Source organism: Gastrolobium bilobum, unplaced genomic scaffold (assembly GCF_033153095.1).
Source record: "Gastrolobium bilobum isolate Gb01-03AN ecotype WA unplaced genomic scaffold, APGP_CSIRO_Gbil_v1 utg8354, whole genome shotgun sequence".
NCBI lineage: Eukaryota > Viridiplantae > Streptophyta > Magnoliopsida > Fabales > Fabaceae > Gastrolobium > Gastrolobium bilobum.
In genome coordinates this window covers 1-14,664 of record NW_026898575.1, presented here as the reverse complement: position 1 = coordinate 14,664, position 14,664 = coordinate 1, and the positions used below count along the sequence as shown (strand labels likewise).

The window sequence follows — 14,664 nt, the reverse complement described above, 5'->3', positions numbered from 1 at the left end:
AGAATGAGCTAATGTACAACCTGATGGGAAATCATGTGATTAGTGTATGAACTAAGTTACAATAAAGTGTGGAATTATGTGTTTAGCAAAAGAGCTAATGTGTAATGTCAAAACAAAAATGATAAGATTAGTTAATGAGTTGAGGTATAAGTGTTAGTGTGCAAGGATTGATATAATTTTGCAGTGCACGGATTGAGGTGAAATTAGTCCTCTGGGATAGGACGAATATGTTTAGAAGATCCCTGTGTGATGGGAAGTATATGTGAGATGTGTGCAGAACTTTGAGAAAATTCTGGATTCACGGAATAGAGATTATGTTATGAACTATGCCAATTGAATAGTCAAAGTAAGAGAGAAAACAATCTGTGAGAAGAATAAGCAAGGAAGAGATAATGGACTATAGATTTGAACGGTAATATGACAGAAAAAACTATTAAAAGTTAGAAAACGTGTACGAAATTACGAAGAGAATGTGAATTATGATAATAGTGACTTATGTGTAAACTATCAGTGAGAAGAATGAAATGAGAGAGTAAGACGAATTGACTTATATGTAACAGGGTATATTATACCACTACTGCTATGATTATGGGGATAACCCCATGTGAATATACCAAAGATATTTTGTTGTTATATACAGAGTGATACAGACACCAAATGGACTGGGTCCATGTGTGATCTGGAGTGTACGGGGTACCAGTTTTGCCGTTATATACGGATATGTTATAAGTATGAACTCCCCTGTGTACTGGGTACACGTTTGCTGTTGTATACAGATGTGATGTAAATATGAACTCCTCTATGCACTAGGTGCACGTTATGAGACTTGATATTACCATCTCTGTGCGGCTTATGCGCCCGAAGTGTGTAGCCATCTCCGTGCGGATTATGTTCCCGGAGACTATTATTATGTTATACGAGTAATATGAGATGAGGAAGTATCCCGCAGTGATAAGACTGCTATTATAGTTGAATTGATCTACATAAGTGCACAAATAAGAAACGTTGGGAATACTAATAGAACACAGTCAGCAGGTGGTAGGTTATCATTACTGCATGGATTATATGGGTGGATTCTCTGATCGGTGGGTCATTACATCTGGGGCCCTGAGGACAGCAAGAGCTCGAGCGGTTAAAACCTGTGAATGTTGTTACCCACTGTATTGAGAGAGTTCTTCCATGTGATTAACGCAAAATATGAGGTCAGATATTTGTAAATGGACAATAGTATGTCAGAATTGGATACAAGAGGTGAGGCATAGTGTGTAAATTTTTTTTGAAGTGTGATAGTGAAACACTATTGTGGGTGTAAAGTAAGTTTGATGAAATAATTTCGGCTCCAAGTGAGGTAGTAAATTTGTTGGAATTCTCGTCTTATGATGAAAGAGATAATAACGAGATTGATGTTGACAGATTGAGTGAGTGTCCTTCTAGGAAGGCTGGTAATGATCAAGAGTTCAGATTAAAGGAGTGTTATATATAATCGCATATGCCACTTATGGTGGAAAGTGTGTGGAAAATGCACAATGTTGATGTTGTTTTGGTTAAGTATTAATGAGGTATAGCTGAGTGCTGTGGTAGCTTTGAATATTCCGAGAGATTGATATACCAACCGATGGTAAATTGTATAAGTAGTGGCAAGGATGGATTTAGTTTTATGTGACTTGATAATGAAGTTTCAAAGATTCCTATAGGATGAGACTTGTATGTGAGAGACATGACATTTTTAGTGGTCCCTCAGTTAATAGGGAAATGGGTGTTGAAAAAGGATTCGTCCCAAGGTATTTGGTGAAAGTTGGTAAAACTGTAAGGTGATATTATATTGAATTTGTCATCCAGGATTAAATGACGAGGATTACGAAGAAGTAGTATAAATAAGTGGAACAAATGGTTAAGTTGCAACACCGGAGTGGAATGAAAGCTGAAAATAGTTAGTGGGAGAAAATATTAAGCATGAGGCCTTCATGTGGAGGTCATTAATGAGTGTTGTGTTTAGACTGTGAGAGGTCTAAGTATGGAGTTGAGCTGGTTGAGTTGGTAAAGTCGAGATGGTTAGGCTAATAAAGAGTTTAACAATGAGTGTAAATTATGAATATGAATTTGTAGGTGGAAAAATTTCATGAGTATTTGTGGTCGAAAGGCCTTATAGGGCTAATCGAAAATATAAACTAGTATGGGTATTGCTAGTTTCGTATCACAAAGAGAAAGATATAGTTGTGAGTACCTAAAAAGAGGTGAAGACACGTGACAAGGAAAAATAAAGTATATGAGTATAGAATTTAATGTGAGTCGTAATTGTAGGACACGACAAAGTGCCTTTGAAACTAGAAAGTATGTGCTTGGGTGAAAGCCAAGAAAACAACGAAATGATAAGCGTAGTAACAGTAATAGAAAGAAATGGTTGTTGGGGTATTGTGAAAACAGTGAGGAAAGCGAAAAGAGTTAAGTACTAAAGAACATGTGAGTTGGAAATACTCCAGGAATAACTAGTGAATGTGCATGAGAACGGTTAGAGCCTAGTATGAAAACGATTAGGTGCTTTTGAGAACGACCATGGGTCAGAAGGATGGATAAAGATGAGAATGAGGTAAATTGATACCGACAAATCCGTAATATGGTTATATTATTACCTACAAATCAGCGAAAGAGAAACGGTAAACCAGAGAAAGTTTAAAGTATTGGGAATTAAAATGTCACAGAACCATGAGAGACGAGTAATTATGAAGGATCAAAGGATAACGAGTATCATAAAAAGGAGATCATGCTTGTGATAAAAGTAATATGGTAAAGATACACACTTGAGGATGCTACTTGGGAGCGAGAGGATGAGATTCTCCGGCTGTGTCCTGAGTTAGTGGGTGAGTATGATTTAATTTTGCGGACAAAATTCTAAAAAGTTGGGGTGAATATAACACCTCACAATTTTAAATCAAGTAATTAAAATATTAAGTGAGCAATCAAGTGATGGATTAGTGAAAATCCAAAAGATTAGGCCAAAATACAAAGAAAGGGCAAAACGGTAATTAGCCAACACGCAACCCTAGGAAGATAAAAATTGAGTAGAAGGTCTCAGATGGTAAAAATAACCCTGGAAATGGGTTCAGAACGAAAAATTGAGTGGACAGGCAAAAATACCGCGGTACGATTGCACCGTAAAACGTGCCGATTGAGTTTTGAGCTCTAGGTTTCAAATATGAGTTAAAAATGGTCTAATGAGTTAGGAAATATGATTTCTTATAATATTCGATGAAATTAAGACAGTTTGGGGAAGCGTGCCAATGACGCGCATAATAGCTTAAAACAGTGTTTTCTCCGAACGAATGGAGGACTCTTAATTCATCTGATCAAGCATATTTAAAGGGGAATAGTTAATGTTAAAAATTTGAGTTTCTAAATAGGTTGTGAATTTACGGACGTTTAGTGGAATCGGAGGAAAATTCGGATTAGTTTTAAATCGCGTAAGGTGGCGGTGGGACCCACCCCACTTAAGTGACTTAAGCCACATGTGCTTGGCACTATTCATGCATCACTTTCCTCCCTCTTCTTGCTCAAACCCGCAGCCACCATAGCCCTTCCCCTCCAAGATTTCATTTCACCATAACTTAGCCATTTCTTCACCAAATCCATTGATTCTTGTCTTGAAATTTGATGGAAATGGCCTTCTAAATCCATTGGTGGTACTCCCAAGCCTTGAAAGCCACTAGATTTTGAGAAAAACCCTCCCCAAAGCTGCGGCCCTTTCCTTTAGATTTGTGAAAATGGTGTTGATTGATGCTCCAATGGTGGAGTATGTTTAGGAGGAGCCTTGTGCCAAGCTTTTGGGTGAGTTTCCTTGTGTTCCAATGGTTTAATTTTGTGGTTGAATTTATGAACCCTAAAGAGGGCTTGTTGGATTGATGTGTTTAGATAGCTCAATTGGAAAATGTTTGTACATGAATGTGTCTTAGAATGATGTGTAGTAGCCATAAATGCAATAAAAATTATTGATGAAAAATGTGAATTTTTAACTTAGAAAATTTTGAGGTTGTCATGACTTTGAGTTTTGAAAATGTGTTAGGATTGGATTGATGAGTTGTTGTATGATTGTATGTTGATATAATAGGATTGTATGAGGTGTGGAATGATTAAAGTTGTATGGAAATTCCTTGGAATGCCATAGGGTAAAATTCGATTCTTTGAGGAAAGATTGAGGAATTAATGTTGAAAAATGATTTGGATGATGATTTGTGTAGTTATATGGTGCTTAGATGGGTTGTGTTGTGCTTGGAGAGTGTTTGAATCAATGGAAAAAAATGAATTGTGTTAGAGACCTAAATGAGCCCAGAATGAAATATTTCGCAAAACGATGCGTAAATGTCGAAAAACGGAAAAACGACGATTGAACTAGCCTCTAAACAACCTAAGGGAGTGTTATAAAATGAGAAAGAAAATTTAAAAAAATAAATCTCACATTTACACTACAATGGCCGAACCATCAAGGGAGGATGGGAAGGATTTTTGTGTTTTTGCGTTTTGATACTATTTTACGAGTACTGATGGATGTACATTATTGTATAGGTTGCCGTACGTCGACCTGAATCCCGAATCTTGAATCAGTGAATTGCCCTTGGTCCGGGACCAAGTGGATTGAGGTAAGAAATTGGTTCATTGCATGTGTAATTATAAATTAACATGTATGGGTTGAACTGAGAGTGATTGGGAATGTCCTCTGTGTAGGCATTCCGCTGTGTACCGAGTTGAGGGATAAGCTGCTGCGGAGCTTGTGGAAACACGAATTAAGGTAACCTCTTGGTACTGGGGCTTGTTCCCCTTTTCTGTTCCACCTTTCCAGTTGATGGTAACGGTAGGAAGTGTGTATGAATAGTATATAACACATGAGCATGCATGCATTATTGCTATGGGTACTTATGTACCGAGTCTCTGGCCAGTAGACAGTTTTATTAGCCTTCGGGCATTTTCGGACTTCCGCTGGATAGGTCTCCAGGAGGGAGTTCCAGTTGACTGCGGTCATGGTGTGTGATCCGGGTAGGAGCACACTAGGAATGTCTTTGGCGTTTTGGTTGGTTTGGGCATCATGGTTGTGGTTTCTGTGAACACACCTTGGATGATACCCATAGGCTTATATATGCCGAGGGCGTACGTGGAATTGGGGTTACCATCCCGTATCGTCGTATTTTGTTTTCTTTATATTCCCCATTCTCTAAATCCCTTGCTATATCCCGTTTTCAAAGTGGTTGTTGTATTCTATTGATATGCATCGAAGTGAACCATTGGGTGGAGTTTTCTCCAGAACCTCTTGGTTACTGAGATATATTCGTATATCTCACCCCGTCTCGGGGCATTTATTTCAGGAGGTAGCAGTGGAGCAGGAGCCTCGGGCAAGAGGCCCGCAGAGTGAGCGCTGGAGCGCTTCATATCTTGCATTTTGTTGGCCGTGTGGCCTAGGCTAGACTTAGGGCATGAACATGTCATTTGTATTTATTAGTAGCTTCATTAGCATCTTGTTCATGCCATTTTGTCTAAGTCTAGTAGTGATGTATTTGGTTATGTTGTCTTTTAAATTAAGTTGAAATTTTAGAAGAATGTAATTTGAAGTTTTAGTTTCAAGTTGTAATTTGTAAAGCCATATTGTAATAGTATTGATGCATGTCTAATTATGATGGAAGGGCCTTAGGCCTATTTTAGGTTATGATAATATGTATGATGGAAATATGCATGAAAAAGGTGTTAGTGATTGCAACTACTTAAGAATGATTAATATGGACTCTATGTTTAATAACTATAAACTGGATTGGGTTGTAAGTGCCCCAAGGCGTTGTTGGTCCTTGTGTGTGCCACCCATTGGATTATTACTGTATTATCATGTGTTTATTAGGTACATTTGAGGTTTAAATGATCTTTTACAAATTTGGGATTATTGGAAAAACAAAGGAAACTCTGGCGAATTTTCTGTAGAATTGGCAGATTTTAGGAAAACTTCGGGAGACCATATCTCCCTCCATAGAAGTCCCCTAGGGACGTGCCATACGCCATTTTGAAGGTTGAGATGTCCACTACCTTGTGTTAGAATATGAGGAAATTCTGGATTGATCTTCGGCCTGAAAAAAATAGAGAAACACGGACTGCCCATGTGCCCCTGCACCTGAGGCAGATTCTGGACCGGATTTGGGAAATTAATTCCCGCTTCGTTTCTCCGCCAAATTAAGCGTGTGATATATCAAAATAAAGTTTTAGATGTCTAGTTTGTAGGATAAATATTTGAGAGCAAATGGTTGAGTGGATTGAGTGCAGTAATTCGAGCAATGTGAGTGGTTTGGAGCTGTTTTTGGGGTTGTTTGGGCTAATTGCTTATCCAACTTCAAACGGCGATAACCGGAGCAAATGAGCTCCGAATTGAGCGTATGATAGCTTGTTAAAAAGGGAATTAAGTAATACAAAAATATAATCTGAGAAGAAGGGTTGGTTGCGATTGGTTTGGTCGCAGAAAAATTTAGAGTGAAACATGTTCGAATTGGTAAAAATGTAAAGTTGGAAATAGGCTAAGTGAGTTTATGGGAACTCCTTAGTAACTCATAATGAATGATGTAAGTTATAAAAATAGTTAAAATAAGTCTTCCGCAAGAGTTTACGGTTACGGTCACAGCTTTTAATTATTACGCTTTTTTATGATTTAAATGCTCGCGTAATAGTCGGAAAAAATTTATTCTCGTTTTTTTAAATGAACTGCTGTGATTGTAACTGCGCTTAATATCATATTTAATGTTAACAATACCGGTACGTAACGGGCTGTTACAATGCATCATAATCATATAATGATAAATCTCAATGAAAAATTCCTCATTTATCATTAAAAATATCAATTACATGAATTTGTCGATATAGTCGACTTTAAACAATCCCTACAAAGAAAAAATAATTCACCTAAAAATTGAAAAAATATAAAAACAACCTGCCCATAGAACTCAGATCATAATTGTAACATATCTTCAGTTTATCCATGTTCCATGTTCTCTTGATAGACTTTTCTTCTAATGTCTCCAGGATATAAGCCTATTTTTTGAGTTTTTCTTTAACCCGATAAGGGTCTTCCCAGTTTGCAGCCAACTTTCCATCTCTAGCATTCTTGTTGCCAATGTATGCTTTCCTAAGTACCAAGTCATCTTTTTCAAATGACCTTGGTCATACTTTTCTATTATATCTGGCTGCTATCAATTGTTTGGTTGTCACATCTCGGCAATGTGCCGTGACTTTGATTTCATCTATCAGGTCTAACTCGGCTGCAAGAGCTTTATTATTTTCTTCTTCTTTCTCTTTGAGAGTCCTCATTCTCCTCCAAGATGGTTCTCCTATCTCAACCAAAATCATAGCCTCACATCCATAAGTAAGTCTGAATGGAGTTTCTACGGTTGCTGTTTGGATACTTGTTTTGTACCCCCATAATACAAAGTATATGTAATGAACCCAACTATCCTTAGCATCCTCCATCCGTTTCCGCAGCCCATCCACAATTACTTTGTTTGCGGCTTCAACTTTCCCATTTTATTGGGGATGTTCCACAAATGCAAAGTGGTGATGAATTTTGAAATCCACCATTAGTTCTTGTAACCTCTTGTCAGTAAACTGAGTTCCATTATTTGTCACTATCTCGACTGGTATTCCAAACCTGAAAACAATATTTTTATCAAAGAATCTTTAAACTTTAGCCGAGGTTATAGTAGTGACGGGTTCATCTTCTATCCATTTTGTAAAGCAATCTACAGCTACAATCAGCCATTGTAACTGTCCTTCAGCAGCTTTAAAAAGTCTTAGCAAATCTATTCCCCATTTGTAAAAGGGTCATGGAGCCGAGATGTATGTTAACTCTTATGGAGGGGAACGTATCATTCTGGCATGTTTCTGACAGCAACTACATTTCTTTACATGATTTTTGGAATCAACTTCCATAGTGGGCCAATGATGAACCTTAGTTCATCATGGTTTTTAGCAGGAATTAGGATCAAATTGTGTGATTAAATGATGAAAAACAAGGTTAATGTCCTAAGATGTCCTCAATTACAAGTTCAAGAGCTTTATTGGAAATTTGTATGATTCTTGTAGGAAAAGCAAGCTTGAAAGACAACTGGAGAAGGAAGAAGATTCTGGAGCTCAAGAGGAGAAAAATTGCCTAAGTGTTGAGCGCTAAAACGTCCACACTGAGCGTTTTAGCGCCCTGTTACAGGAAGAGGCCAAAACTTGCTGGTGTTGAGCGCTAAAACGTCCACACTGAGCGTTTTAGCGCCCTGTTACAGGAAGATGCCAAAACTTGCTGGTGATGAGCGCTAAAACGTCCACACAGAGCGTTTTAGCGCGCTGCTACACTAAGAAGATGGAAAATTGCTGGTCTTGGGCGCTAAAACGGCCTGCAATATGCGTTTTAGCGCCCTAAAGTGGAAAAAGATTCTGGTCTTCACCGCTAAAACGTCCAAATCAAACGTTTTAGCGTTGGAGTCAGTTAAAGTTAGTTGAGAATTCACCAAGTTTGGACGCTAAATAGGTCATTCCTTAACGTTTTAGCATTGAAATCAGTTAAAAACAGTTGAGCATACGTAAAGCATGGACGCTAAAACGGCCACTTATGGACGTTTTAGCGCCCACATCAGTTTTCTGTTTTTAATTGTAACACTATATAAGGCAAAGCCTTGACACTTAGATCAGGATCTTGGGGGATCTGAACTCTCTCTCTCTTAAACTTAGTCTGACTTCTCTCTAAATTCTCTTAGTTTTTGTATTAGGATTTCCTTGTAATAGTTTGGAGATTGAAGACTTTCAACATGGAAATGAAGTTTGTTTCTTCTTCTCTTATTTATTCCTTAGTCATGTCTGAGTAGAGTCTTTGTAGTCTGGATGCAATGGAACTCCATGATAATATTATGTTGATTTGATTAATATGATGAAGTATTTTTCATGTGCTGATTTGAGATTTTCTGAGTTAATTATTTCTATCAAAGAAGTAGTATAGAACAGGGATGTTTATATGACTTCTGTATTTGATAATCTCAACATCAGAATTCTAGTACTCAAGGGATTGATGCTAGAGTTCTGATGTAATCTTAAAACCTTAGTATTTCATGCATGTATTAAGAAAGAGATCACCAAGGGATTGGGGTTTCTGATTACTGTTTCTATCAGGGTAGTAAGGGATTACATCTTGATGATAAGTAAAAAGTTGATTAACATCACATGGAAAGGAATTCATCATATGATCAATTCTTATATGGGTTATCATGGAGGAAAGTTGTTTTCTGACTACTTGTTGTTTTTATTAATTCCTAATCCATATTTACTTTGTGTCAATTTACTTAAAATCAATTTTCTGGTGACAAATTATTCATGATTTTTACAAACTCTTATTTGATTCAAATCAGTTTTCTATGGTATATTAGTGTTTTAACACAATTCCTCGTGGGAACGATCTTTACTCATCATTTTATTACTTGTACGACTAGTGCACTTGCTAAACGTCCAACAAGTTTTTGGCGCCGTTGCCGGGGAATTTGTTTTTCAACACTAACTGATACTATAGAATTCTGAGATTGAATCCTTTTATTTTCAGTATTTTAGTTTATGTTAAGTTTCTGGTCAATTTTGATTCTGGTACATGCGAGGTACACTTGATCCAAATTTGTTGTTGTATGATCCAGAATTAGAAAGGACATTGAGGAAGCACAAAAGGGCAGCCAGGCAAAGGAGACAGTTGCAAGAAATTGGTGAATCAAGTACGGTTAATCAGGAAGATATAATGGCAGAGAATCACAGACCACCACCACCACAGAGGACACTGGGAGAGTACATAACTCCTGCAGTGGTTCCTCCAATTGGGAGTGTTGTGCGCCCAACAGTGGAGCCCAACAACTTTGAATTGAAGCCTGCTTTGATACATTTGGTGCAGAAGGATCAGTTTGCTGGAACCAGTGTGGAGGACCCTTACTTGCACATAGAGAACTTCCTATTGTTGAGTGATACTGTGAAGATAAACGGTGTCACAAGAGATGCAATTTTGTTGAGACTATTCACTCATTCACTGACGGATGATGCAAGGAGATGGCTGCAATCATTGCCACAAGGATGTATAACAACTTGGGATGATTTGCAAACCAAGTTCTTGCAAAGGTTTTTCTCAGCATCCAAGAGGGCCAAGTTGAAGGATGAAATTACAAGCTTTAAGCAGAAAGAGTCAGAATCTATTTATGAGGCTTGGGAGAGATTCAAGACTTTGTTGAGGAAATGTCCACAGCATGGAATTGAGGCATGGCAACAAGCAGCAATCTTCCTGCAAGGAATGACCACTAACACTAGAACCTTGGTGCATGCCACTGCTGGTGGATCATTGACTACCAAGACCCCTCAAGAAGCCTTGGATATCTTTGAGTCATTAGCATCTCAAGAATTTGATAATGCTCCAGTGGCTGACAGAAGGACAAGAATTATCAGGTTGGATGGGTATGATGCTCTGTTGGCAAGGAATGATCAACTGATGCAGACACAGAGACAACAGCAGCAACAATTAGATACCCTTATTAAGCAACTCTCTTCACAAAAGGTAGCTTCTGTGGAAACAAAGAGTGTATGTGCTATCTGTGGTAAGGGCCATGTGATAGAGGAGTGTGATTATGGGGGATCATCAGAACAAGCAGAGGTGAATGGAGTGTGGTATGATCAGAATAATCAAAGGAACTACAACAATCAGGGAAAGAATGTTTATATGCCACCATGGAAAAACAAGAATCAACACCCAGGATTCAGCTATAGTTCCAACCACCAATTGAATCCACCATTACATCCTCCACCACCACATATGAAGGAGCAGTCAAGTGATCCTGCTGCATGGGAGAAAGCGTTTGCTCAGTTATCTAAGACGACTCAGGATTATATTCAGGGTTCTACTTCATTCAGGGAAGAGACAACTGCATTCATGCAGGAGACCAGAACTTCTTTTAGAAATCAGGAAGCATCAATCAGAAATTTGGAGACCCAGATTGGTCAATTATCAAGACAGATATCAGAGAGACCACAAGGGAAATTTCCAAGTGATACACTGGTGAATCCTAAGGAGCACTGTAAAGCAATTATTACAAGAAGTGGGTTGGTACTTCAACCAGGGAAAAAGAAGGTGGAAAATAAAAAGAATGAAGAAGAGGTTGTGGTTGGAGATGTGGTCTCTGATGATGAAGGAGAGAAAATGAGAAATGAGAAAAGTGAGAAGGAAGTAGTTGTTAGAGATGTTATAGTTGGAGTTGACAAAGAAGAGGAAGGGAAGAACAATAAGAATGAAGGAGAGGTAGAAGTTGGTAAAAATGCTTCCCCACAAAAGATGATGAAGTGGGAAAAGAAGAAGATGGCTGACAAGAAAGAACAGCCAGTTAGTTTATCTCCCTATGCTAAAGTTCCCTACCCTCAGAGGTTGAAGCAAGAGATTCAGAAACAGCACTATGCAAGATTTCTGGATATCTTCAAAAATTTACAAATTAACATACCATTTTCTGAAGCACTGGAAAACATGCCTCACTATGCAAAATTCATGAAGGATCTTCTTACTAAGAAGAGGAAATTAACTGATGGTGAGACAATGGCCCTAACAGCAGAGTGTAGTGCCCTAATCCAGAAGAAGCTTCCAACAAAAATGAAAGATCCAGGAAGCTTCAGTATCTCTATTGCTATAGGAGATGTGGAGGTGGGAAAGGCATTGTGTGATTTGGGAGCCAGTATAAACTTGATGTCGTTGACAGTATGTAGAGCTTTGGGAATTAACACTTTGAAGGAGACCAATCTTATTCTGCATCTTGCAGATAGATCTATCAAGAGGCCTGAAGGTGTGGTTGAAGATGTCTTGGTCAAGGTAGACAAGTTTATTTTTCCAGTGGATTTTGCGATTCTTGACATGGAGGAAGAGGATACAGAAAGTCCTTTATTATTAGGAAGACCCTTTTTAGCAACTGCAAGATCTTTGATAGATGTTGAACAAGGAAAGTTGTTGCTAAGGGTGGATGAGGAAACAGTCACAATTGATGTATTTGAAACCATCAAGCATCCTGTTGATGTGGAGGATTGTTTTAGATTGGATGTGATACATGAGGTTGTGGAAGAAGTGAATAAAAAAGAAGAATTCCCAGTTGAGGAACAAAGATCAGAAGAAGAGACAGGTACAGAGGATTACCAAGAAGAGCCATAAGTGGAAGAGCTTGAGAAGAAGATTGATGACATTCCAAAAGGAGCACCTAAGGTAAAACGATGACATTCCAAAAGGAGCACCTTAAAACTTAAAGAATTACCTTCACATTTGTCTATCCAGCAATTATTAATGCAATGTTGTCTGATGAGGAAGAAGGGAAGTTGATTAAGGTACTCAAGAAGAATAAAATGGCTATTGGATGGCAGTTTTCAGATCTCAAGGGTATTAATCCTTCCTTTTGCACCCACAAAATATTGATGGAAGAAGAGGTCAAACCAGTAAGGCAACCACAGAGGAGACTCAACCCCACTATGAAGGAAGTAGTGAGGAAGGAGGTGGTGAAGTTGCTTGATGCTGGGATGATTTACCCAATTTCAGACAGTGCTTGGGTGAGTCCTGTGCAGACCGTGCCCAAGAAAGGGGGGATGACTGTGGTGAAAAATGAGAACAATGAGTTGATTCCCACAAGGACAATTACTGGCTGGAGAATGTGCATTGATTACCGGAGGCTGAATAAGGCAACCAGGAAGGATCATTTTCCACTTCCTTTCTTGGATCAGATGCTAGAGAGGTTGGCAGGACATGCTTTCTATTGCTTCTTGGACGGTTATTCAGAGTACAATCAGATAGCTGTGGCACCAGAGGATCAGGAGAAGACTGCTTTTACATGTCCATATGGAATATTCGCATACCGGAGGATGCCTTTCGGTTTATGCAATGCTCCTGCCACATTTCAAAGGTACATGCTTTCCATTTTTTCTGATATGATAGAAGAATGCATTGAAATTTTTATGGATGATTTTTCTGTATTTGGTTCTGATTTTGATGTATGTCTAGGGAATTTAGATTCTGTTTTGAAAAGATGTCAAGACTGTAATTTGGTTTTGAACTGGGAGAAGTGTCACTTTATGGTGACAGAAGGTATAGTTCTTGGACACAAGGTGTCTAGGAATGGAATTGAGGTGGACAGGGCAAAAATTTCTGTGATAGAGAAACTTCCTCCACCTGTAAATGTTAAGGGTGTGAGGAGTTTTCTTGGTCATGCAGGATTTTATAGGCGGTTCATAAAAGATTTTTCAAAAATTGCTAAGCCCTTATGCAAGTTATTAGTTAAGGATCAAGAATTCCTGTTTGATGATGAATGTTTGCATGCATTTCATGTTTTAAAAGAAAAGTTGACCACTGCACCTATCATGATGGCACCTGATTTTTCATTACCATTTGAATTAATGTGTGATGCCAGTGACTATGCTGTAGGAGTGGTATTGGGCCAAAGAGTGAATAAATTGTTGCATGTCATTTACTATGCCAGTAAGATCTTAAATGATGCACAAAAGAATTATGCTACTACAGAAAAAGAATTACTGGCTATTGTGTATGCATTTGACAAATTCAGGCCATATCTGTTAGGATCAAAAGTTATTGTTTACACTGACCATGCAGCTTTAAAGTAGAAATTTCTGCATGATGTTAAAGAGGTATATTTGGGATGAGCCATATCTTTTCTATAGATGTTCAGATAGAGTGATCCGACGGTGTATCCAAACCGAGAGAGCAGAAGGATGTGTTGTGGCATTGTCATGGTTCTGCGTATGGTGGACATTTTGCAGAGTGAGAGAGAACTGCAACAAAACTTTGATGAGTGGCTTCTACTGGCCCACTTTATACAAGGATGCAAAGAAGTTTGTGGAGGCATGTGACAACTGTCAGAGAACTGGAATATTTCTAGGCGAGATGACGTCGTTGAACAATATCCAGGAAGTGGAGATCTTTGATGTTTGGGGTATGGATTTTATGGACCTTTCCCTTCCTACTCTAACAAGTATATATTGGTGGCAGTTGATTATGTTTCCAAATGGGTTGAGGCTATTGCTATACCAACCAATGATTCCAGGGTGGTGATTGCTTTTCTGAGAAAGAATATATTTTCAAGATTTGGAGTCCATAGAGCTATCATTAGTGATGGGGGCACTCATTTTGATAATAGGATGGTGGAGTATGCCTTGGCTAAGTATGGAGTGAGGCACAAAATAAGCACTCCATATCACCCACAGACTTGTGGTCAGGTTGAGATTTCCAACAGGGAATTGAAGAGAATATTGGAGAAGACTGTTGGGAATGCTAGGACCCAGTGGTCCAAGAAACTCGATGACACCTTATGGGCATATAGGACCGCTTTCAAAACTCCTATTGGGATGTCTCCATTTCAGTTGCTGTTTGGAAAAGCATGCCATTTGCCAGTTGGATTGGAGCACAAGGCTTTGTGGGCTGTGAGATATCTGAATTTTGATTCCAAAGCAGCGGGACAGAAAAGATTATTACAACTGGATGAATTGGATGAGTTTCGTTTGTCTGCTTATGAAAGTGCCAGTTTGTATAAGGAAAAGACAAAGCTATGGCATGATAGGAAGATCACACCTGAGAGACTTCAAGGTGGGGGATCAAGTACTTTTGTT

The 14,664-nt window shown here is 38.5% G+C and overlaps 1 non-coding gene across 1 annotated transcript; it reads right to left on the bottom strand.

Moving 5' to 3' along the window:
- Positions 1-10,174: 10,174 nt before the first annotated feature.
- Positions 10,175-10,281, bottom strand: LOC133317479 (small nucleolar RNA R71). The gene has a single exon (XR_009752327.1). It is a non-coding gene; the product is annotated as a small nucleolar RNA R71 (small nucleolar RNA).
- Positions 10,282-14,664: the final 4,383 nt, after the last annotated feature.